General features: G+C 61.7%; 15 non-coding genes across 15 annotated transcripts; 8 read left to right on the top strand and 7 right to left on the bottom strand.

The window, feature by feature from the left end:
- Window positions 1-1,465: 1,465 nt before the first annotated feature.
- On the top strand, window positions 1,466-1,547 carry TRNAS-GCU (transfer RNA serine (anticodon GCU)). Its single transcript has one exon. It is a non-coding gene; the product is annotated as a tRNA-Ser (tRNA).
- A 784-nt stretch (window positions 1,548-2,331) lies between these two features.
- On the bottom strand, window positions 2,332-2,403 carry TRNAG-UCC (transfer RNA glycine (anticodon UCC)). The gene has a single exon. It is a non-coding gene; the product is annotated as a tRNA-Gly (tRNA).
- Window positions 2,404-4,545: 2,142 nt separating this feature from the next.
- On the top strand, window positions 4,546-4,627 carry TRNAS-GCU (transfer RNA serine (anticodon GCU)). The gene has a single exon. It is a non-coding gene; the product is annotated as a tRNA-Ser (tRNA).
- A 796-nt stretch (window positions 4,628-5,423) lies between these two features.
- Window positions 5,424-5,495, bottom strand: TRNAG-UCC (transfer RNA glycine (anticodon UCC)). The gene has a single exon. It is a non-coding gene; the product is annotated as a tRNA-Gly (tRNA).
- Window positions 5,496-7,637: 2,142 nt separating this feature from the next.
- On the top strand, window positions 7,638-7,719 carry TRNAS-GCU (transfer RNA serine (anticodon GCU)). Its single transcript has one exon. It is a non-coding gene; the product is annotated as a tRNA-Ser (tRNA).
- A 787-nt stretch (window positions 7,720-8,506) lies between these two features.
- TRNAG-UCC (transfer RNA glycine (anticodon UCC)) lies at window positions 8,507-8,578 on the bottom strand. The gene has a single exon. It is a non-coding gene; the product is annotated as a tRNA-Gly (tRNA).
- A 2,142-nt stretch (window positions 8,579-10,720) lies between these two features.
- Window positions 10,721-10,802, top strand: TRNAS-GCU (transfer RNA serine (anticodon GCU)). Its single transcript has one exon. It is a non-coding gene; the product is annotated as a tRNA-Ser (tRNA).
- A 787-nt stretch (window positions 10,803-11,589) lies between these two features.
- Window positions 11,590-11,661, bottom strand: TRNAG-UCC (transfer RNA glycine (anticodon UCC)). Its single transcript has one exon. It is a non-coding gene; the product is annotated as a tRNA-Gly (tRNA).
- Window positions 11,662-13,803: 2,142 nt separating this feature from the next.
- TRNAS-GCU (transfer RNA serine (anticodon GCU)) lies at window positions 13,804-13,885 on the top strand. The gene has a single exon. It is a non-coding gene; the product is annotated as a tRNA-Ser (tRNA).
- Window positions 13,886-14,663: 778 nt separating this feature from the next.
- TRNAG-UCC (transfer RNA glycine (anticodon UCC)) lies at window positions 14,664-14,735 on the bottom strand. The gene has a single exon. It is a non-coding gene; the product is annotated as a tRNA-Gly (tRNA).
- Window positions 14,736-16,877: 2,142 nt separating this feature from the next.
- On the top strand, window positions 16,878-16,959 carry TRNAS-GCU (transfer RNA serine (anticodon GCU)). The gene has a single exon. It is a non-coding gene; the product is annotated as a tRNA-Ser (tRNA).
- A 766-nt stretch (window positions 16,960-17,725) lies between these two features.
- TRNAG-UCC (transfer RNA glycine (anticodon UCC)) lies at window positions 17,726-17,797 on the bottom strand. The gene has a single exon. It is a non-coding gene; the product is annotated as a tRNA-Gly (tRNA).
- A 2,142-nt stretch (window positions 17,798-19,939) lies between these two features.
- Window positions 19,940-20,021, top strand: TRNAS-GCU (transfer RNA serine (anticodon GCU)). The gene has a single exon. It is a non-coding gene; the product is annotated as a tRNA-Ser (tRNA).
- A 762-nt stretch (window positions 20,022-20,783) lies between these two features.
- On the bottom strand, window positions 20,784-20,855 carry TRNAG-UCC (transfer RNA glycine (anticodon UCC)). The gene has a single exon. It is a non-coding gene; the product is annotated as a tRNA-Gly (tRNA).
- A 2,142-nt stretch (window positions 20,856-22,997) lies between these two features.
- On the top strand, window positions 22,998-23,079 carry TRNAS-GCU (transfer RNA serine (anticodon GCU)). Its single transcript has one exon. It is a non-coding gene; the product is annotated as a tRNA-Ser (tRNA).
- Window positions 23,080-23,249: the final 170 nt, after the last annotated feature.

Here is a 23,249-nt window from a genome sequence, read left to right as displayed (position 1 = left end):
GGCGCAGAGTGTCCAGGCTAAAGCCTGGGTTTCTCCAGGCATGAGTGCGATCCCGCTAGGTTTGAACTGGAGCCTTTTGCAGTGACTTTGGCCTCGTGCAGAAGAACGTGCTCCGGCGAATTCTATGAAAAAGACCAGCTGTGAGACCGTGGTCGAAGTTAAACGTGCCGGGCCTATCGTCACGTGTTCCGGTTGCCCAGAGCTTTTCGGCAGCCCTGAGCAGCACCCCTCTATGAGTGCTTCGACGAAGCGACGTACGCTCCACCAAGGCCAGGTAGGTTGGTGCGATAAGCCGTGTGCGGAGGACTTAGCAAAGGAGGGGACTGGTGGGGGCCAAGAGGCCTTTGGGCCCCGGGTTTTGAGCTGTGGCGCCTAGCATGAGGCCGAGCTGCGGCAGATGGAAGCCTGGCTTCTACCAGCTGCAAAGCTGCAACTCGGCCATGAGAGAAGTCAGGAGGGTGACTTGGGCCACGACCCGTTGCTGGCGAAGAAAAAGAAGAAGTGGGGAGACCCGTTGCCTGGACCACCAACATCCAAACCGGAAGTTGGCCACCCAGCCACCCAAAAGAAGCAGTTTGGCTTGGGAGAAGATGAGCAAGCGGCAAGAAAACTGACCGCCAGCTCAGAAGGAAGGTGGCTACCTCCAGCCTGACAGTACTAGTCAAGATCAGTGATATGGGGCAAGCGGAAAGAGGCTTCCTAACCTGCAGTGCAGGGAACGGCTGACGCTAAGTATAGACACTGCGGTGTTTCGGGAGAAGAGGAAAGGCCGCATTTGGGAGCCCCTGCCAGAAGGTTCCACCCTGCGCAGAAACCCGAGGCAGGAAGCGGGGGCCCCAGGACGAGCCTTCCCGGCCTGGCCGCCCGATGCCATGGAGGTGGCTGTGCTTTGGGCTGGTGAGCGGCTTGTGTAGCAGGCAGGGGGGCAAGAGTCCTCAGAGCATCTGCACACAGCTGAATCGAGCCTTTGAAGCCCTTTTCTGCCCGCGAGGGAACCCGCGGAGAAGGAAGCCCGTTCCCTGGCAATGCCGCCGGTGCAGTGCCGGAGGCCTGGAGAAGACATTGCGTTTTCTTTGCCTGTGCCTTTTTTGGAGCTTGGAGAGCTGGGCCAGAGGGCCCCCTGTGCGATGCTGCAGCAGCGAGCAGGCGACGTGAAGCCCCGGGCCGTAGGCTTCTTCCTTCACTTGGCGTCCCTTGCCCTGCGCTGCGGGATCCAGTCAGGGCACCACCTTCCCTCCCCTGTGCTGCCCATGTCGTCCTCACTGCGGCTGGGCCTCGCCACTCCCAACCCTCTAGCTCCCCGAGGCTTGCCACCGTTCGCTGTCTTGCGCGCGCTCTGCACCGCTCCGCAGGTGCGGCAATCTCACTCTCGCCTCTCCCTTGGCAGCAAAAGCGAGCGTGTGCCCCCGTGAAAGGCAGTAGGTGCAGAAGCAGGAGGAGCAGGCGGAGGGGCAGGCTGTGCTTGGACAAGGTGGCCGAGTGGTGAAGGCGATGGACTGCTAATCCGTTGTGCGCTGCATGCATGGGTTCGAATCCCATCCTTGTCGCTTTAGGCTTGGCTGCGGAAGGCTCCTTTTGTCCCTGCAGGCCTCGCAGCCTTTGCCTGGGGCGCGTTGGTTCCAGGTCCTGCAGGGCATCTGGTGGCATGAGAAGGGCCTGGCTGTGGGGGTGGCGGGAAGGTGTGGAGCCCCTGTTGTTTGGGAAATCCTGGTGCCAAATGGCAAAGCTGGCAGGTGCCCTTGTCCTTGGTGCGCCGTGGCAGGTTTCGGGAAGGCAGGGCCTGGCCGTGCTCTGGTTGGGGGTAAAGTGTTGCGGCGTGCTGGCTGGTGGGTGGTTTTGCGTGCTTAGAGGACGAGAGCCCGAGCCCATGGGTCTTGCCATGCCCGTGAGCTGGGAGGAGCTGCCAAGGTCTTGCGGAGCCCTGCTTGGCTGTGGGGGCCCTGGTTGCCTGGGGGGGCAGTCATGGCACTTTCACTTGGCCTGGACATGGCCAGCCTGAGAAGGAAGGAGCCTGACCACGGTGGGGACAGCACAGGCCAGGGGCTTAGGGGAAGCAAGTGAATGCCCTTCACCTCTGCCAAGCTCCCAGAGGAGCAGGGGACTGCTAAGCGAGTTCCTCAGCAGCAGCAGCAGCAGCAGCAGCAGCAGCAGCAGCAGCAGCAGCAGGGGGAAGAGCACCACCTGGCCCTGTTAGCTGCATTCAGGGTGCCCCAGGTCACAGGGGCTGCTGACCCGTCCCTCTGGTTTGTCCCAGGTATGTCTCAGGGCAGTCCTGCCCTTCCTGACTAAAGACGAGATGCAGGGGCAGGTCAGCGGCAAGGGGAGCAAAAGTGCGCTGGCTGGGAATCGAACCCAGACCTGCTGCTTGGAAGGCAGCGATGCTCACCACTACACCACCAGTGCAGGCCCCAGCCCCTGCCCTTGCTGCAAGCTCGCGGCGTGAGGAAAGCAGGGCGTAGAGGGGCAGCCTGAGTGCTTGCCTCCTTCTGCATAGCTCCGGCACCTCTTTCCGAAGCCTTCCCAGTTGGAGGAGTGGCATTGAGTGGGCCTGCCTCACCCGCGGGAGGAGCTCTTCTCCGCAGACACCCCGGGAAGCTTGGACACATGCCGAGCTGGGCAGATGGCCTGTGGCAAGGCTCCCCCATGCTGCGCCGCCAGCCCCTCCGGACAGGGTTCCATGGTGTAAAGGCGAGCACACTGGGCTCTGAATCCAGGAATCCGAGTTCAAGTCTCGGTGGAACCTGCCCTGCCCCCTTTTGGTGCGCCCTGCCCTCTTTCCCCTGCTGGGTCCACTCGGGGAGAAGGGGGACGCGCGCGTGTGACCATCAAAGCCTTCCGATCCCTGGGGCCCACCTGTCCCAGCACCTTGGCGTGTGACCACCTGCTCTTGACCTAACTGGCAAAAATCCGTCTGCTCTTGGATACGCGGCAAGCGGGTGGATCTGTGTACGGCCGCACTGTCCCTGTGTAATGCTTCCTGAACTGGCATTGTGTTTAAGGTCACTCTCGCTGAATCGGTGTTTTTGGAACGTCTCTTCTATGAAGCTGTGTGATTTGGAGTCGTTTTGGCCTCGCCGGACGGCGCAGAGTGTCCAGGCTAAAGCCTGGGTTTCTCCAGGCATGAGTGCGATCCCGCTAGGTTTGAACTGGAGCCTTTTGCAGTGACTTTGGCCTCGTGCAGAAGAACGTGCTCCGGCGAATTCTATGAAAAAGACCAGCTGTGAGACCGTGGTCGAAGTTAAACGTGCCGGGCCTATCGTCACGTGTTCCGGTTGCCCAGAGCTTTTCGGCAGCCCTGAGCAGCACCCCTCTATGAGTGCTTCGACGAAGCGACGTACGCTCCACCAAGGCCAGGTAGGTTGGTGCGATAAGCCGTGTGCGGAGGACTTAGCAAAGGAGGGGACTGGTGGGGGCCAAGAGGCCTTTGGGCCCCGGGTTTTGAGCTGTGGCGCCTAGCATGAGGCCGAGCTGCGGCAGATGGAAGCCTGGCTTCTACCAGCTGCAAAGCTGCAACTCGGCCATGAGAGAAGTCAGGAGGGTGACTTGGGCCACGACCCGTTGCTGGCGAAGAAAAAGAAGAAGTGGGGAGACCCGTTGCCTGGACCACCAACATCCAAACCGGAAGTTGGCCACCCAGCCACCCAAAAGAAGCAGTTTGGCTTGGGAGAAGATGAGCAAGCGGCAAGAAAACTGACCGCCAGCTCAGAAGGAAGGTGGCTACCTCCAGCCTGACAGTACTAGTCAAGATCAGTGATATGGGGCAAGCGGAAAGAGGCTTCCTAACCTGCAGTGCAGGGAACGGCTGACGCTAAGTATAGACACTGCGGTGTTTCGGGAGAAGAGGAAAGGCCGCATTTGGGAGCCCCTGCCAGAAGGTTCCACCCTGCGCAGAAACCCGAGGCAGGAAGCGGGGGCCCCAGGACGAGCCTTCCCGGCCTGGCCGCCCGATGCCATGGAGGTGGCTGTGCTTTGGGCTGGTGAGCGGCTTGTGTAGCAGGCAGGGGGGCAAGAGTCCTCAGAGCATCTGCACACAGCTGAATCGAGCCTTTGAAGCCCTTTTCTGCCCGCGAGGGAACCCGCGGAGAAGGAAGCCCGTTCCCTGGCAATGCCGCCGGTGCAGTGCCGGAGGCCTGGAGAAGACATTGCGTTTTCTTTGCCTGTGCCTTTTTTGGAGCTTGGAGAGCTGGGCCAGAGGGCCCCCTGTGCGATGCTGCAGCAGCGAGCAGGCGACGTGAAGCCCCGGGCCGTAGGCTTCTTCCTTCACTTGGCGTCCCTTGCCCTGCGCTGCGGGATCCAGTCAGGGCACCACCTTCCCTCCCCTGTGCTGCCCATGTCGTCCTCACTGCGGCTGGGCCTCGCCACTCCCAACCCTCTAGCTCCCCGAGGCTTGCCACCGTTCGCTGTCTTGCGCGCGCTCTGCACCGCTCCGCAGGTGCGGCAATCCCACTCTCGCCTCTCCCTTGGCAGCAAAAGCGAGCGTGTGCCCCCGTGAAAGGCAGTAGGTGCAGAAGCAGGAGGAGCAGGCGGAGGGGCAGGCTGTGCTTGGACAAGGTGGCCGAGTGGTGAAGGCGATGGACTGCTAATCCGTTGTGCGCTGCATGCATGGGTTCGAATCCCATCCTTGTCGCTTTAGGCTTGGCTGCGGAAGGCTCCTTTTGTCCCTGCAGGCCTCGCAGCCTTTGCCTGGGGCGCGTTGGTTCCAGGTCCTGCAGGGCATCTGGTGGCATGAGAAGGGCCTGGCTGTGGGGGTGGCGGGAAGGTGTGGAGCCCCTGTTGTTTGGGAAATCCTGGTGCCAAATGGCAAAGCTGGCAGGTGCCCTTGTCCTTGGTGCGCCGTGGCAGGTTTCGGGAAGGCAGGGCCTGGCCGTGCTCTGGTTGGGGGTAAAGTGTTGCGGCGTGCTGGCTGGTGGGTGGTTTTGCGTGCTTAGAGGACGAGAGCCCGAGCCCATGGGTCTTGCCATGCCCGTGAGCTGGGAGGAGCTGCCAAGGTCTTGCGGAGCCCTGCTTGGCTGTGGGGGCCCTGGTTGCCTGGGGGGGCAGTCATGGCACTTTCACTTGGCCTGGACATGGCCAGCCTGAGAAGGAAGGAGCCTGACCACGGTGGGGACAGCACAGGCCAGGGGCTTAGGGGAAGCAAGTGAATGCCCTTCACCTCTGCCAAGCTCCCAGAGGAGCAGGGGACTGCTAAGCGAGTTCCTCAGCAGCAGCAGCAGCAGCAGCAGCAGCAGCAGCAGCAGCAGCAGCAGCAGCAGCAGCAGGGGGAAGAGCACCACCTGGCCCTGTTAGCTGCATTCAGGGTGCCCCAGGTCACAGGGGCTGCTGACCCGTCCCTCTGGTTTGTCCCAGGTATGTCTCAGGGCAGTCCTGCCCTTCCTGACTAAAGACGAGATGCAGGGGCAGGTCAGCGGCAAGGGGAGCAAAAGTGCGCTGGCTGGGAATCGAACCCAGACCTGCTGCTTGGAAGGCAGCGATGCTCACCACTACACCACCAGTGCAGGCCCCAGCCCCTGCCCTTGCTGCAAGCTCGCGGCGTGAGGAAAGCAGGGCGTAGAGGGGCAGCCTGAGTGCTTGCCTCCTTCTGCATAGCTCCGGCACCTCTTTCCGAAGCCTTCCCAGTTGGAGGAGTGGCATTGAGTGGGCCTGCCTCACCCGCGGGAGGAGCTCTTCTCCGCAGACACCCCGGGAAGCTTGGACACATGCCGAGCTGGGCAGATGGCCTGTGGCAAGGCTCCCCCATGCTGCGCCGCCAGCCCCTCCGGACAGGGTTCCATGGTGTAAAGGCGAGCACACTGGGCTCTGAATCCAGGAATCCGAGTTCAAGTCTCGGTGGAACCTGCCCTGCCCCCTTTTGGTGCGCCCTGCCCTCTTTCCCCTGCTGGGTCCACTCGGGGAGAAGGGGGACGCGCGCGTGTGACCATCAAAGCCTTCCGATCCCTGGGGCCCACCTGTCCCAGCACCTTGGCGTGTGACCGCCTGCTCTTGACCTAACTGGCAAAAATCCGTCTGCTCTTGGATACGCGGCAAGCGGGTGGATCTGTGTACGGCCGCACTGTCCCTGTGTAATGCTTCCTGAACTGGCATTGTGTTTAAGGTCACTCTCGCTGAATCGGTGTTTTTGGAACGTCTCTTCTATGAAGCTGTGTGATTTGGAGTCGTTTTGGCCTCGCCGGACGGCGCAGAGTGTCCAGGCTAAAGCCTGGGTTTCTCCAGGCATGAGTGCGATCCCGCTAGGTTTGAACTGGAGCCTTTTGCAGTGACTTTGGCCTCGTGCAGAAGAACGTGCTCCGGCGAATTCTATGAAAAAGACCAGCTGTGAGACCGTGGTCGAAGTTAAACGTGCCGGGCCTATCGTCACGTGTTCCGGTTGCCCAGAGCTTTTCGGCAGCCCTGAGCAGCACCCCTCTATGAGTGCTTCGACGAAGCGACGTACGCTCCACCAAGGCCAGGTAGGTTGGTGCGATAAGCCGTGTGCGGAGGACTTAGCAAAGGAGGGGACTGGTGGGGGCCAAGAGGCCTTTGGGCCCCGGGTTTTGAGCTGTGGCGCCTAGCATGAGGCCGAGCTGCGGCAGATGGAAGCCTGGCTTCTACCAGCTGCAAAGCTGCAACTCGGCCATGAGAGAAGTCAGGAGGGTGACTTGGGCCACGACCCGTTGCTGGCGAAGAAAAAGAAGAAGTGGGGAGACCCGTTGCCTGGACCACCAACATCCAAACCGGAAGTTGGCCACCCAGCCACCCAAAAGAAGCAGTTTGGCTTGGGAGAAGATGAGCAAGCGGCAAGAAAACTGACCGCCAGCTCAGAAGGAAGGTGGCTACCTCCAGCCTGACAGTACTAGTCAAGATCAGTGATATGGGGCAAGCGGAAAGAGGCTTCCTAACCTGCAGTGCAGGGAACGGCTGACGCTAAGTATAGACACTGCGGTGTTTCGGGAGAAGAGGAAAGGCCGCATTTGGGAGCCCCTGCCAGAAGGTTCCACCCTGCGCAGAAACCCGAGGCAGGAAGCGGGAGCCCCAGGACGAGCCTTCCCGGCCTGGCCGCCCGATGCCATGGAGGTGGCTGTGCTTTGGGCTGGTGAGCGGCTTGTGTAGCAGGCAGGGGGGCAAGAGTCCTCAGAGCATCTGCACACAGCTGAATCGAGCCTTTGAAGCCCTTTTCTGCCCGCGAGGGAACCCGCGGAGAAGGAAGCCCGTTCCCTGGCAATGCCGCCGGTGCAGTGCCGGAGGCCTGGAGAAGACATTGCGTTTTCTTTGCCTGTGCCTTTTTTGGAGCTTGGAGAGCTGGGCCAGAGGGCCCCCTGTGCGATGCTGCAGCAGCGAGCAGGCGACGTGAAGCCCCGGGCCGTAGGCTTCTTCCTTCACTTGGCGTCCCTTGCCCTGCGCTGCGGGATCCAGTCAGGGCACCACCTTCCCTCCCCTGTGCTGCCCATGTCGTCCTCACTGCGGCTGGGCCTCGCCACTCCCAACCCTCTAGCTCCCCGAGGCTTGCCACCGTTCGCTGTCTTGCGCGCGCTCTGCACCGCTCCGCAGGTGCGGCAATCCCACTCTCGCCTCTCCCTTGGCAGCAAAAGCGAGCGTGTGCCCCCGTGAAAGGCAGTAGGTGCAGAAGCAGGAGGAGCAGGCGGAGGGGCAGGCTGTGCTTGGACAAGGTGGCCGAGTGGTGAAGGCGATGGACTGCTAATCCGTTGTGCGCTGCATGCATGGGTTCGAATCCCATCCTTGTCGCTTTAGGCTTGGCTGCGGAAGGCTCCTTTTGTCCCTGCAGGCCTCGCAGCCTTTGCCTGGGGCGCGTTGGTTCCAGGTCCTGCAGGGCATCTGGTGGCATGAGAAGGGCCTGGCTGTGGGGGTGGCGGGAAGGTGTGGAGCCCCTGTTGTTTGGGAAATCCTGGTGCCAAATGGCAAAGCTGGCAGGTGCCCTTGTCCTTGGTGCGCCGTGGCAGGTTTCGGGAAGGCAGGGCCTGGCCGTGCTCTGGTTGGGGGTAAAGTGTTGCGGCGTGCTGGCTGGTGGGTGGTTTTGCGTGCTTAGAGGACGAGAGCCCGAGCCCATGGGTCTTGCCATGCCCGTGAGCTGGGAGGAGCTGCCAAGGTCTTGCGGAGCCCTGCTTGGCTGTGGGGGCCCTGGTTGCCTGGGGGGGCAGTCATGGCACTTTCACTTGGCCTGGACATGGCCAGCCTGAGAAGGAAGGAGCCTGACCACGGTGGGGACAGCACAGGCCAGGGGCTTAGGGGAAGCAAGTGAATGCCCTTCACCTCTGCCAAGCTCCCAGAGGAGCAGGGGACTGCTAAGCGAGTTCCTCAGCAGCAGCAGCAGCAGCAGCAGCAGCAGCAGCAGCAGCAGCAGCAGCAGGGGGAAGAGCACCACCTGGCCCTGTTAGCTGCATTCAGGGTGCCCCAGGTCACAGGGGCTGCTGACCCGTCCCTCTGGTTTGTCCCAGGTATGTCTCAGGGCAGTCCTGCCCTTCCTGACTAAAGACGAGATGCAGGGGCAGGTCAGCGGCAAGGGGAGCAAAAGTGCGCTGGCTGGGAATCGAACCCAGACCTGCTGCTTGGAAGGCAGCGATGCTCACCACTACACCACCAGTGCAGGCCCCAGCCCCTGCCCTTGCTGCAAGCTCGCGGCGTGAGGAAAGCAGGGCGTAGAGGGGCAGCCTGAGTGCTTGCCTCCTTCTGCATAGCTCCGGCACCTCTTTCCGAAGCCTTCCCAGTTGGAGGAGTGGCATTGAGTGGGCCTGCCTCACCCGCGGGAGGAGCTCTTCTCCGCAGACACCCCGGGAAGCTTGGACACATGCCGAGCTGGGCAGATGGCCTGTGGCAAGGCTCCCCCATGCTGCGCCGCCAGCCCCTCCGGACAGGGTTCCATGGTGTAAAGGCGAGCACACTGGGCTCTGAATCCAGGAATCCGAGTTCAAGTCTCGGTGGAACCTGCCCTGCCCCCTTTTGGTGCGCCCTGCCCTCTTTCCCCTGCTGGGTCCACTCGGGGAGAAGGGGGACGCGCGCGTGTGACCATCAAAGCCTTCCGATCCCTGGGGCCCACCTGTCCCAGCACCTTGGCGTGTGACCGCCTGCTCTTGACCTAACTGGCAAAAATCCGTCTGCTCTTGGATACGCGGCAAGCGGGTGGATCTGTGTACGGCCGCACTGTCCCTGTGTAATGCTTCCTGAACTGGCATTGTGTTTAAGGTCACTCTCGCTGAATCGGTGTTTTTGGAACGTCTCTTCTATGAAGCTGTGTGATTTGGAGTCGTTTTGGCCTCGCCGGACGGCGCAGAGTGTCCAGGCTAAAGCCTGGGTTTCTCCAGGCATGAGTGCGATCCCGCTAGGTTTGAACTGGAGCCTTTTGCAGTGACTTTGGCCTCGTGCAGAAGAACGTGCTCCGGCGAATTCTATGAAAAAGACCAGCTGTGAGACCGTGGTCGAAGTTAAACGTGCCGGGCCTATCGTCACGTGTTCCGGTTGCCCAGAGCTTTTCGGCAGCCCTGAGCAGCACCCCTCTATGAGTGCTTCGACGAAGCGACGTACGCTCCACCAAGGCCAGGTAGGTTGGTGCGATAAGCCGTGTGCGGAGGACTTAGCAAAGGAGGGGACTGGTGGGGGCCAAGAGGCCTTTGGGCCCCGGGTTTTGAGCTGTGGCGCCTAGCATGAGGCCGAGCTGCGGCAGATGGAAGCCTGGCTTCTACCAGCTGCAAAGCTGCAACTCGGCCATGAGAGAAGTCAGGAGGGTGACTTGGGCCACGACCCGTTGCTGGCGAAGAAAAAGAAGAAGTGGGGAGACCCGTTGCCTGGACCACCAACATCCAAACCGGAAGTTGGCCACCCAGCCACCCAAAAGAAGCAGTTTGGCTTGGGAGAAGATGAGCAAGCGGCAAGAAAACTGACCGCCAGCTCAGAAGGAAGGTGGCTACCTCCAGCCTGACAGTACTAGTCAAGATCAGTGATATGGGGCAAGCGGAAAGAGGCTTCCTAACCTGCAGTGCAGGGAACGGCTGACGCTAAGTATAGACACTGCGGTGTTTCGGGAGAAGAGGAAAGGCCGCATTTGGGAGCCCCTGCCAGAAGGTTCCACCCTGCGCAGAAACCCGAGGCAGGAAGCGGGGGCCCCAGGACGAGCCTTCCCGGCCTGGCCGCCCGATGCCATGGAGGTGGCTGTGCTTTGGGCTGGTGAGCGGCTTGTGTAGCAGGCAGGGGGGCAAGAGTCCTCAGAGCATCTGCACACAGCTGAATCGAGCCTTTGAAGCCCTTTTCTGCCCGCGAGGGAACCCGCGGAGAAGGAAGCCCGTTCCCTGGCAATGCCGCCGGTGCAGTGCCGGAGGCCTGGAGAAGACATTGCGTTTTCTTTGCCTGTGCCTTTTTTGGAGCTTGGAGAGCTGGGCCAGAGGGCCCCCTGTGCGATGCTGCAGCAGCGAGCAGGCGACGTGAAGCCCCGGGCCGTAGGCTTCTTCCTTCACTTGGCGTCCCTTGCCCTGCGCTGCGGGATCCAGTCAGGGCACCACCTTCCCTCCCCTGTGCTGCCCATGTCGTCCTCACTGCGGCTGGGCCTCGCCACTCCCAACCCTCTAGCTCCCCGAGGCTTGCCACCGTTCGCTGTCTTGCGCGCGCTCTGCACCGCTCCGCAGGTGCGGCAATCCCACTCTCGCCTCTCCCTTGGCAGCAAAAGCGAGCGTGTGCCCCCGTGAAAGGCAGTAGGTGCAGAAGCAGGAGGAGCAGGCGGAGGGGCAGGCTGTGCTTGGACAAGGTGGCCGAGTGGTGAAGGCGATGGACTGCTAATCCGTTGTGCGCTGCATGCATGGGTTCGAATCCCATCCTTGTCGCTTTAGGCTTGGCTGCGGAAGGCTCCTTTTGTCCCTGCAGGCCTCGCAGCCTTTGCCTGGGGCGCGTTGGTTCCAGGTCCTGCAGGGCATCTGGTGGCATGAGAAGGGCCTGGCTGTGGGGGTGGCGGGAAGGTGTGGAGCCCCTGTTGTTTGGGAAATCCTGGTGCCAAATGGCAAAGCTGGCAGGTGCCCTTGTCCTTGGTGCGCCGTGGCAGGTTTCGGGAAGGCAGGGCCTGGCCGTGCTCTGGTTGGGGGTAAAGTGTTGCGGCGTGCTGGCTGGTGGGTGGTTTTGCGTGCTTAGAGGACGAGAGCCCGAGCCCATGGGTCTTGCCATGCCCGTGAGCTGGGAGGAGCTGCCAAGGTCTTGCGGAGCCCTGCTTGGCTGTGGGGGCCCTGGTTGCCTGGGGGGGCAGTCATGGCACTTTCACTTGGCCTGGACATGGCCAGCCTGAGAAGGAAGGAGCCTGACCACGGTGGGGACAGCACAGGCCAGGGGCTTAGGGGAAGCAAGTGAATGCCCTTCACCTCTGCCAAGCTCCCAGAGGAGCAGGGGACTGCTAAGCGAGTTCCTCAGCAGCAGCAGCAGCAGCAGCAGCAGCAGCAGCAGCAGCAGCAGCAGCAGGGGGAAGAGCACCACCTGGCCCTGTTAGCTGCATTCAGGGTGCCCCAGGTCACAGGGGCTGCTGACCCGTCCCTCTGGTTTGTCCCAGGTATGTCTCAGGGCAGTCCTGCCCTTCCTGACTAAAGACGAGATGCAGGGGCAGGTCAGCGGCAAGGGGAGCAAAAGTGCGCTGGCTGGGAATCGAACCCAGACCTGCTGCTTGGAAGGCAGCGATGCTCACCACTACACCACCAGTGCAGGCCCCAGCCCCTGCCCTTGCTGCAAGCTCGCGGCGTGAGGAAAGCAGGGCGTAGAGGGGCAGCCTGAGTGCTTGCCTCCTTCTGCATAGCTCCGGCACCTCTTTCCGAAGCCTTCCCAGTTGGAGGAGTGGCATTGAGTGGGCCTGCCTCACCCGCGGGAGGAGCTCTTCTCCGCAGACACCCCGGGAAGCTTGGACACATGCCGAGCTGGGCAGATGGCCTGTGGCAAGGCTCCCCCATGCTGCGCCGCCAGCCCCTCCGGACAGGGTTCCATGGTGTAAAGGCGAGCACACTGGGCTCTGAATCCAGGAATCCGAGTTCAAGTCTCGGTGGAACCTGCCCTGCCCCCTTTTGGTGCGCCCTGCCCTCTTTCCCCTGCTGGGTCCACTCGGGGAGAAGGGGGACGCGCGCGTGTGACCATCAAAGCCTTCCGATCCCTGGGGCCCACCTGTCCCAGCACCTTGGCGTGTGACCGCCTGCTCTTGACCTAACTGGCAAAAATCCGTCTGCTCTTGGATACGCGGCAAGCGGGTGGATCTGTGTACGGCCGCACTGTCCCTGTGTAATGCTTCCTGAACTGGCATTGTGTTTAAGGTCACTCTCGCTGAATCGGTGTTTTTGGAACGTCTCTTCTATGAAGCTGTGTGATTTGGAGTCGTTTTGGCCTCGCCGGACGGCGCAGAGTGTCCAGGCTAAAGCCTGGGTTTCTCCAGGCATGAGTGCGATCCCGCTAGGTTTGAACTGGAGCCTTTTGCAGTGACTTTGGCCTCGTGCAGAAGAACGTGCTCCGGCGAATTCTATGAAAAAGACCAGCTGTGAGACCATGGTCGAAGTTAAACGTGCCGGGCCTATCGTCACGTGTTCCGGTTGCCCAGAGCTTTTCGGCAGCCCTGAGCAGCACCCCTCTATGAGTGCTTCGACGAAGCGACGTACGCTCCACCAAGGCCAGGTAGGTTGGTGCGATAAGCCGTGTGCGGAGGACTTAGCAAAGGAGGGGACTGGTGGGGGCCAAGAGGCCTTTGGGCCCCGGGTTTTGAGCTGTGGCGCCTAGCATGAGGCCGAGCTGCGGCAGATGGAAGCCTGGCTTCTACCAGCTGCAAAGCTGCAACTCGGCCATGAGAGAAGTCAGGAGGGTGACTTGGGCCACGACCCGTTGCTGGCGAAGAAAAAGAAGAAGTGGGGAGACCCGTTGCCTGGACCACCAACATCCAAACCGGAAGTTGGCCACCCAGCCACCCAAAAGAAGCAGTTTGGCTTGGGAGAAGATGAGCAAGCGGCAAGAAAACTGACCGCCAGCTCAGAAGGAAGGTGGCTACCTCCAGCCTGACAGTACTAGTCAAGATCAGTGATATGGGGCAAGCGGAAAGAGGCTTCCTAACCTGCAGTGCAGGGAACGGCTGACGCTAAGTATAGACACTGCGGTGTTTCGGGAGAAGAGGAAAGGCCGCATTTGGGAGCCCCTGCCAGAAGGTTCCACCCTGCGCAGAAACCCGAGGCAGGAAGCGGGGGCCCCAGGACGAGCCTTCCCGGCCTGGCCGCCCGATGCCATGGAGGTGGCTGTGCTTTGGGCTGGTGAGCGGCTTGTGTAGCAGGCAGGGGGGCAAGAGTCCTCAGAGCATCTGCACACAGCTGAATCGAGCCTTTGAAGCCCTTTTCTGCCCGCGAGGGAACCCGCGGAGAAGGAAGCCCGTTCCCTGGCAATGCCGCCGGTGCAGTGCCGGAGGCCTGGAGAAGACATTGCGTTTTCTTTGCCTGTGCCTTTTTTGGAGCTTGGAGAGCTGGGCCAGAGGGCCCCCTGTGCGATGCTGCAGCAGCGAGCAGGCGACGTGAAGCCCCGGGCCGTAGGCTTCTTCCTTCACTTGGCGTCCCTTGCCCTGCGCTGCGGGATCCAGTCAGGGCACCACCTTCCCTCCCCTGTGCTGCCCATGTCGTCCTCACTGCGGCTGGGCCTCGCCACTCCCAACCCTCTAGCTCCCCGAGGCTTGCCACCGTTCGCTGTCTTGCGCGCGCTCTGCACCGCTCCGCAGGTGCGGCAATCCCACTCTCGCCTCTCCCTTGGCAGCAAAAGCGAGCGTGTGCCCCCGTGAAAGGCAGTAGGTGCAGAAGCAGGAGGAGCAGGCGGAGGGGCAGGCTGTGCTTGGACAAGGTGGCCGAGTGGTGAAGGCGATGGACTGCTAATCCGTTGTGCGCTGCATGCATGGGTTTGAATCCCATCCTTGTCGCTTTAGGCTTGGCTGCGGAAGGCTCCTTTTGTCCCTGCAGGCCTCGCAGCCTTTGCCTGGGGCGCGTTGGTTCCAGGTCCTGCAGGGCATCTGGTGGCATGAGAAGGGCCTGGCTGTGGGGGTGGCGGGAAGGTGTGGAGCCCCTGTTGTTTGGGAAATCCTGGTGCCAAATGGCAAAGCTGGCAGGTGCCCTTGTCCTTGGTGCGCCGTGGCAGGTTTCGGGAAGGCAGGGCCTGGCCGTGCTCTGGTTGGGGGTAAAGTGTTGCGGCGTGCTGGCTGGTGGGTGGTTTTGCGTGCTTAGAGGACGAGAGCCCGAGCCCATGGGTCTTGCCATGCCCGTGAGCTGGGAGGAGCTGCCAAGGTCTTGCGGAGCCCTGCTTGGCTGTGGGGGCCCTGGTTGCCTGGGGGGGCAGTCATGGCACTTTCACTTGGCCTGGACATGGCCAGCCTGAGAAGGAAGGAGCCTGACCACGGTGGGGACAGCACAGGCCAGGGGCTTAGGGGAAGCAAGTGAATGCCCTTCACCTCTGCCAAGCTCCCAGAGGAGCAGGGGACTGCTAAGCGAGTTCCTCAGCAGCAGCAGCAGCAGCAGCAGCAGCAGCAGCAGCAGCAGGGGGAAGAGCACCACCTGGCCCTGTTAGCTGCATTCAGGGTGCCCCAGGTCACAGGGGCTGCTGACCCGTCCCTCTGGTTTGTCCCAGGTATGTCTCAGGGCAGTCCTGCCCTTCCTGACTAAAGACGAGATGCAGGGGCAGGTCAGCGGCAAGGGGAGCAAAAGTGCGCTGGCTGGGAATCGAACCCAGACCTGCTGCTTGGAAGGCAGCGATGCTCACCACTACACCACCAGTGCAGGCCCCAGCCCCTGCCCTTGCTGCAAGCTCGCGGCGTGAGGAAAGCAGGGCGTAGAGGGGCAGCCTGAGTGCTTGCCTCCTTCTGCATAGCTCCGGCACCTCTTTCCGAAGCCTTCCCAGTTGGAGGAGTGGCATTGAGTGGGCCTGCCTCACCCGCGGGAGGAGCTCTTCTCCGCAGACACCCCGGGAAGCTTGGACACATGCCGAGCTGGGCAGATGGCCTGTGGCAAGGCTCCCCCATGCTGCGCCGCCAGCCCCTCCGGACAGGGTTCCATGGTGTAAAGGCGAGCACACTGGGCTCTGAATCCAGGAATCCGAGTTCAAGTCTCGGTGGAACCTGCCCTGCCCCCTTTTGGTGCGCCCTGCCCTCTTTCCCCTGCTGGGTCCACTCGGGGAGAAGGGGGACGCGCGCGTGTGACCATCAAAGCCTTCCGATCCCTGGGGCCCACCTGTCCCAGCACCTTGGCGTGTGACCGCCTGCTCTTGACCTAACTGGCAAAAATCCGTCTGCTCTTGGATACGCGGCAAGCGGGTGGATCTGTGTACGGCCGCACTGTCCCTGTGTAATGCTTCCTGAACTGGCATTGTGTTTAAGGTCACTCTCGCTGAATCGGTGTTTTTGGAACGTCTCTTCTATGAAGCTGTGTGATTTGGAGTCGTTTTGGCCTCGCCGGACGGCGCAGAGTGTCCAGGCTAAAGCCTGGGTTTCTCCAGGCATGAGTGCGATCCCGCTAGGTTTGAACTGGAGCCTTTTGCAGTGACTTTGGCCTCGTGCAGAAGAACGTGCTCCGGCGAATTCTATGAAAAAGACCAGCTGTGAGACCGTGGTCGAAGTTAAACGTGCCGGGCCTATCGTCACGTGTTCCGGTTGCCCAGAGCTTTTCGGCAGCCCTGAGCAGCACCCCTCTATGAGTGCTTCGACGAAGCGACGTACGCTCCACCAAGGCCAGGTAGGTTGGTGCGATAAGCCGTGTGCGGAGGACTTAGCAAAGGAGGGGACTGGTGGGGGCCAAGAGGCCTTTGGGCCCCGGGTTTTGAGCTGTGGCGCCTAGCATGAGGCCGAGCTGCGGCAGATGGAAGCCTGGCTTCTACCAGCTGCAAAGCTGCAACTCGGCCATGAGAGAAGTCAGGAGGGTGACTTGGGCCACGACCCGTTGCTGGCGAAGAAAAAGAAGAAGTGGGGAGACCCGTTGCCTGGACCACCAACATCCAAACCGGAAGTTGGCCACCCAGCCACCCAAAAGAAGCAGTTTGGCTTGGGAGAAGATGAGCAAGCGGCAAGAAAACTGACCGCCAGCTCAGAAGGAAGGTGGCTACCTCCAGCCTGACAGTACTAGTCAAGATCAGTGATATGGGGCAAGCGGAAAGAGGCTTCCTAACCTGCAGTGCAGGGAACGGCTGACGCTAAGTATAGACACTGCGGTGTTTCGGGAGAAGAGGAAAGGCCGCATTTGGGAGCCCCTGCCAGAAGGTTCCACCCTGCGCAGAAACCCGAGGCAGGAAGCGGGGGCCCCAGGACGAGCCTTCCCGGCCTGGCCGCCCGATGCCATGGAGGTGGCTGTGCTTTGGGCTGGTGAGCGGCTTGTGTAGCAGGCAGGGGGGCAAGAGTCCTCAGAGCATCTGCACACAGCTGAATCGAGCCTTTGAAGCCCTTTTCTGCCCGCGAGGGAACCCGCGGAGAAGGAAGCCCGTTCCCTGGCAATGCCGCCGGTGCAGTGCCGGAGGCCTGGAGAAGACATTGCGTTTTCTTTGCCTGTGCCTTTTTTGGAGCTTGGAGAGCTGGGCCAGAGGGCCCCCTGTGCGATGCTGCAGCAGCGAGCAGGCGACGTGAAGCCCCGGGCCGTAGGCTTCTTCCTTCACTTGGCGTCCCTTGCCCTGCGCTGCGGGATCCAGTCAGGGCACCACCTTCCCTCCCCTGTGCTGCCCATGTCGTCCTCACTGCGGCTGGGCCTCGCCACTCCCAACCCTCTAGCTCCCCGAGGCTTGCCACCGTTCGCTGTCTTGCGCGCGCTCTGCACCGCTCCGCAGGTGCGGCAATCCCACTCTCGCCTCTCCCTTGGCAGCAAAAGCGAGCGTGTGCCCCCGTGAAAGGCAGTAGGTGCAGAAGCAGGAGGAGCCGGCGGAGGGGCAGGCTGTGCTTGGACAAGGTGGCCGAGTGGTGAAGGCGATGGACTGCTAATCCGTTGTGCGCTGCATGCATGGGTTCGAATCCCATCCTTGTCGCTTTAGGCTTGGCTGCGGAAGGCTCCTTTTGTCCCTGCAGGCCTCGCAGCCTTTGCCTGGGGCGCGTTGGTTCCAGGTCCTGCAGGGCATCTGGTGGCATGAGAAGGGCCTGGCTGTGGGGGTGGCGGGAAGGTGTGGAGCCCCTGTTGTTTGGGAAATCCTGGTGCCAAATGGCAAAGCTGGCAGGTGCCCTTGTCCTTGGTGCGCCGTGGCAGGTTTCGGGAAGGCAGGGCCTGGCCGTGCTCTGGTTGGGGGTAAAGTGTTGCGGCGTGCTGGCTGGTGGGTGGTTTTGCGTGCTTAGAGGACGAGAGCCCGAGCCCATGGGTCTTGCCATGCCCGTGAGCTGGGAGGAGCTGCCAAGGTCTTGCGGAGCCCTGCTTGGCTGTGGGGGCCCTGGTTGCCTGGGGGGGCAGTCATGGCACTTTCACTTGGCCTGGACATGGCCAGCCTGAGAAGGAAGGAGCCTGACCACGGTGGGGACAGCACAGGCCAGGGGCTTAGGGGAAGCAAGTGAATGCCCTTCACCTCTGCCAAGCTCCCAGAGGAGCAGGGGACTGCTAAGCGAGTTCCTCAGCAGCAGCAGCAGCAGCAGCAGCAGCAGGGGGAAGAGCACCACCTGGCCCTGTTAGCTGCATTCAGGGTGCCCCAGGTCACAGGGGCTGCTGACCCGTCCCTCTGGTTTGTCCCAGGTATGTCTCAGGGCAGTCCTGCCCTTCCTGACTAAAGACGAGATGCAGGGGCAGGTCAGCGGCAAGGGGAGCAAAAGTGCGCTGGCTGGGAATCGAACCCAGACCTGCTGCTTGGAAGGCAGCGATGCTCACCACTACACCACCAGTGCAGGCCCCAGCCCCTGCCCTTGCTGCAAGCTCGCGGCGTGAGGAAAGCAGGGCGTAGAGGGGCAGCCTGAGTGCTTGCCTCCTTCTGCATAGCTCCGGCACCTCTTTCCGAAGCCTTCCCAGTTGGAGGAGTGGCATTGAGTGGGCCTGCCTCACCCGCGGGAGGAGCTCTTCTCCGCAGACACCCCGGGAAGCTTGGACACATGCCGAGCTGGGCAGATGGCCTGTGGCAAGGCTCCCCCATGCTGCGCCGCCAGCCCCTCCGGACAGGGTTCCATGGTGTAAAGGCGAGCACACTGGGCTCTGAATCCAGGAATCCGAGTTCAAGTCTCGGTGGAACCTGCCCTGCCCCCTTTTGGTGCGCCCTGCCCTCTTTCCCCTGCTGGGTCCACTCGGGGAGAAGGGGGACGCGCGCGTGTGACCATCAAAGCCTTCCGATCCCTGGGGCCCACCTGTCCCAGCACCTTGGCGTGTGACCGCCTGCTCTTGACCTAACTGGCAAAAATCCGTCTGCTCTTGGATACGCGGCAAGCGGGTGGATCTGTGTACGGCCGCACTGTCCCTGTGTAATGCTTCCTGAACTGGCATTGTGTTTAAGGTCACTCTCGCTGAATCGGTGTTTTTGGAACGTCTCTTCTATGAAGCTGTGTGATTTGGAGTCGTTTTGGCCTCGCCGGACGGCGCAGAGTGTCCAGGCTAAAGCCTGGGTTTCTCCAGGCATGAGTGCGATCCCGCTAGGTTTGAACTGGAGCCTTTTGCAGTGACTTTGGCCTCGTGCAGAAGAACGTGCTCCGGCGAATTCTATGAAAAAGACCAGCTGTGAGACCGTGGTCGAAGTTAAACGTGCCGGGCCTATCGTCACGTGTTCCGGTTGCCCAGAGCTTTTCGGCAGCCCTGAGCAGCACCCCTCTATGAGTGCTTCGACGAAGCGACGTACGCTCCACCAAGGCCAGGTAGGTTGGTGCGATAAGCCGTGTGCGGAGGACTTAGCAAAGGAGGGGACTGGTGGGGGCCAAGAGGCCTTTGGGCCCCGGGTTTTGAGCTGTGGCGCCTAGCATGAGGCCGAGCTGCGGCAGATGGAAGCCTGGCTTCTACCAGCTGCAAAGCTGCAACTCGGCCATGAGAGAAGTCAGGAGGGTGACTTGGGCCACGACCCGTTGCTGGCGAAGAAAAAGAAGAAGTGGGGAGACCCGTTGCCTGGACCACCAACATCCAAACCGGAAGTTGGCCACCCAGCCACCCAAAAGAAGCAGTTTGGCTTGGGAGAAGATGAGCAAGCGGCAAGAAAACTGACCGCCAGCTCAGAAGGAAGGTGGCTACCTCCAGCCTGACAGTACTAGTCAAGATCAGTGATATGGGGCAAGCGGAAAGAGGCTTCCTAACCTGCAGTGCAGGGAACGGCTGACGCTAAGTATAGACACTGCGGTGTTTCGGGAGAAGAGGAAAGGCCGCATTTGGGAGCCCCTGCCAGAAGGTTCCACCCTGCGCAGAAACCCGAGGCAGGAAGCGGGAGCCCCAGGACGAGCCTTCCCGGCCTGGCCGCCCGATGCCATGGAGGTGGCTGTGCTTTGGGCTGGTGAGCGGCTTGTGTAGCAGGCAGGGGGGCAAGAGTCCTCAGAGCATCTGCACACAGCTGAATCGAGCCTTTGAAGCCCTTTTCTGCCCGCGAGGGAACCCGCGGAGAAGGAAGCCCGTTCCCTGGCAATGCCGCCGGTGCAGTGCCGGAGGCCTGGAGAAGACATTGCGTTTTCTTTGCCTGTGCCTTTTTTGGAGCTTGGAGAGCTGGGCCAGAGGGCCCCCTGTGCGATGCTGCAGCAGCGAGCAGGCGACGTGAAGCCCCGGGCCGTAGGCTTCTTCCTTCACTTGGCGTCCCTTGCCCTGCGCTGCGGGATCCAGTCAGGGCACCACCTTCCCTCCCCTGTGCTGCCCATGTCGTCCTCACTGCGGCTGGGCCTCGCCACTCCCAACCCTCTAGCTCCCCGAGGCTTGCCACCGTTCGCTGTCTTGCGCGCGCTCTGCACCGCTCCGCAGGTGCGGCAATCCCACTCTCGCCTCTCCCTTGGCAGCAAAAGCGAGCGTGTGCCCCCGTGAAAGGCAGTAGGTGCAGAAGCAGGAGGAGCAGGCGGAGGGGCAGGCTGTGCTTGGACAAGGTGGCCGAGTGGTGAAGGCGATGGACTGCTAATCCGTTGTGCGCTGCATGCATGGGTTCGAATCCCATCCTTGTCGCTTTAGGCTTGGCTGCGGAAGGCTCCTTTTGTCCCTGCAGGCCTCGCAGCCTTTGCCTGGGGCGCGTTGGTTCCAGGTCCTGCAGGGCATCTGGTGGCATGAGAAGGGCCTGGCTGTGGGGGTGGCGGGAAGGTGTGGAGCCCCTGTTGTTTGGGAAATCCTGGTGCCAAATGGCAAAGCTGGCAGGTGCCCTTGTCCTTGGTGCGCCGTGGCAGGTTTCGGGAAGGCAGGGCCTGGCCGTGCTCTGGTTGGGGGTAAAGTGTTGCGGCGTGCTGGCTGGTGGGTGGTTTTGCGTGCTTAGAGGACGAGAGCCCGAGCCCATGGGTCTTGCCATGCCCGTGAGCTGGGAGGAGCTGCCAAGGTCTTGCGGAGCCCTGCTTGGCTGTGGGGGCCCTGGTTGCCGGGGGGGCAGTCATGGCACTTTCACTTGGCCTGGACATGGCCAGCCTGAGAAGGAAGGAGCCTGACCACGGTGGGGACAGCACAGGCCAGGGGCTTAGGGGAAGCAAGTGAATGCCCTTCACCTCTGCCAAGCTCCCAGAGGAGCAGGGGACTGCTAAGTGAGTTCCTCAGCAGCAGCAGCAGCAGCAGCAGCAGGGGGAAGAGCACCACCTGGCCCTGTTAGCTGCATTCAGGGTGCCCCAGGTCACAGGGGCTGCTGACCCGTCCCTCTGGTTTGTCCCAGGTATGTCTCAGGGCAGTCCTGCCCTTCCTGACTAAAGACGAGATGCAGGGGCAGGTCAGCGGCAAGGGGAGCAAAAGTGCGCTGGCTGGGAATCGAACCCAGACCTGCTGCTTGGAAGGCAGCGATGCTCACCACTACACCACCAGTGCAGGCCCCAGCCCCTGCCCTTGCTGCAAGCTCGCGGCGTGAGGAAAGCAGGGCGTAGAGGGGCAGCCTGAGTGCTTGCCTCCTTCTGCATAGCTCCGGCACCTCTTTCCGAAGCCTTCCCAGTTGGAGGAGTGGCATTGAGTGGGCCTGCCTCACCCGCGGGAGGAGCTCTTCTCCGCAGACACCCCGGGAAGCTTGGACACATGCCGAGCTGGGCAGATGGCCTGTGGCAAGGCTCCCCCATGCTGCGCCGTCAGCCCCTCCGGACAGGGTTCCATGGTGTAAAGGCGAGCACACTGGGCTCTGAATCCAGGAATCCGAGTTCAAGTCTCGGTGGAACCTGCCCTGCCCCCTTTTGGTGCGCCCTGCCCTCTTTCCCCTGCTGGGTCCACTCGGGGAGAAGGGGGACGCGCGCGTGTGACCATCAAAGCCTTCCGATCCCTGGGGCCCACCTGTCCCAGCACCTTGGCGTGTGACCGCCTGCTCTTGACCTAACTGGCAAAAATCCGTCTGCTCTTGGATACGCGGCAAGCGGGTGGATCTGTGTACGGCCGCACTGTCCCTGTGTAATGCTTCCTGAACTGGCATTGTGTTTAAGGTCACTCTCGCTGAATCGGTGTTTTTGGAACGTCTCTTCTATGAAGCTGTGTGATTTGGAGTCGTTTTGGCCTCGCCGGACGGCGCAGAGTGTCCAGGCTAAAGCCTGGGTTTCTCCAGGCATGAGTGCGATCCCGCTAGGTTTGAACTGGAGCCTTTTGCAGTGACTTTGGCCTCGTGCAGAAGAACGTGCTCCGGCGAATTCTATGAAAAAGACCAGCTGTGAGACCGTGGTCGAAGTTAAACGTGCCGGGCCTATCGTCACGTGTTCCGGTTGCCCAGAGCTTTTCGGCAGCCCTGAGCAGCACCCCTCTATGAGTGCTTCGACGAAGCGACGTACGCTCCACCAAGGCCAGGTAGGTTGGTGCGATAAGCCGTGTGCGGAGGACTTAGCAAAGGAGGGGACTGGTGGGGGCCAAGAGGCCTTTGGGCCCCGGGTTTTGAGCTGTGGCGCCTAGCATGAGGCCGAGCTGCGGCAGATGGAAGCCTGGCTTCTACCAGCTGCAAAGCTGCAACTCGGCCATGAGAGAAGTCAGGAGGGTGACTTGGGCCACGACCCGTTGCTGGCGAAGAAAAAGAAGAAGTGGGGAGACCCGTTGCCTGGACCACCAACATCCAAACCGGAAGTTGGCCACCCAGCCACCCAAAAGAAGCAGTTTGGCTTGGGAGAAGATGAGCAAGCGGCAAGAAAACTGACCGCCAGCTCAGAAGGAAGGTGGCTACCTCCAGCCTGACAGTACTAGTCAAGATCAGTGATATGGGGCAAGCGGAAAGAGGCTTCCTAACCTGCAGTGCAGGGAACGGCTGACGCTAAGTATAGACACTGCGGTGTTTCGGGAGAAGAGGAAAGGCCGCATTTGGGAGCCCCTGCCAGAAGGTTCCACCCTGCGCAGAAACCCGAGGCAGGAAGCGGGGGCCCCAGGACGAGCCTTCCCGGCCTGGCCGCCCGATGCCATGGAGGTGGCTGTGCTTTGGGCTGGTGAGCGGCTTGTGTAGCAGGCAGGGGGGCAAGAGTCCTCAGAGCATCTGCACACAGCTGAATCGAGCCTTTGAAGCCCTTTTCTGCCCGCGAGGGAACCCGCGGAGAAGGAAGCCCGTTCCCTGGCAATGCCACCGGTGCAGTGCCGGAGGCCTGGAGAAGACATTGCGTTTTCTTTGCCTGTGCCTTTTTTGGAGCTTGGAGAGCTGGGCCAGAGGGCCCCCTGTGCGATGCTGCAGCAGCGAGCAGGCGACGTGAAGCCCCGGGCCGTAGGCTTCTTCCTTCACTTGGCGTCCCTTGCCCTGCGCTGCGGGATCCAGTCAGGGCACCACCTTCCCTCCCCTGTGCTGCCCATGTCGTCCTCACTGCGGCTGGGCCTCGCCACTCCCAACCCTCTAGCTCCCCGAGGCTTGCCACCGTTCGCTGTCTTGCGCGCGCTCTGCACCGCTCCGCAGGTGCGGCAATCCCACTCTCGCCTCTCCCTTGGCAGCAAAAGCGAGCGTGTGCCCCCGTGAAAGGCAGTAGGTGCAGAAGCAGGAGGAGCAGGCGGAGGGGCAGGCTGTGCTTGGACAAGGTGGCCGAGTGGTGAAGGCGATGGACTGCTAATCCGTTGTGCGCTGCATGCATGGGTTCGAATCCCATCCTTGTCGCTTTAGGCTTGGCTGCGGAAGGCTCCTTTTGTCCCTGCAGGCCTCGCAGCCTTTGCCTGGGGCGCGTTGGTTCCAGGTCCTGCAGGGCATCTGGTGGCATGAGAAGGGCCTGGCTGTGGGGGTGGCGGGAAGGTGTGGAGCCCCTGTTGTTTGGGAAATCCTGGTGCCAA

Source organism: Alligator mississippiensis, chromosome 15 (assembly GCF_030867095.1).
Source record: "Alligator mississippiensis isolate rAllMis1 chromosome 15, rAllMis1, whole genome shotgun sequence".
NCBI lineage: Eukaryota > Metazoa > Chordata > Crocodylia > Alligatoridae > Alligator > Alligator mississippiensis.
Note: the sequence above shows the minus strand (reverse complement) of the source record. Positions and strands in the feature narration are given on the sequence as shown.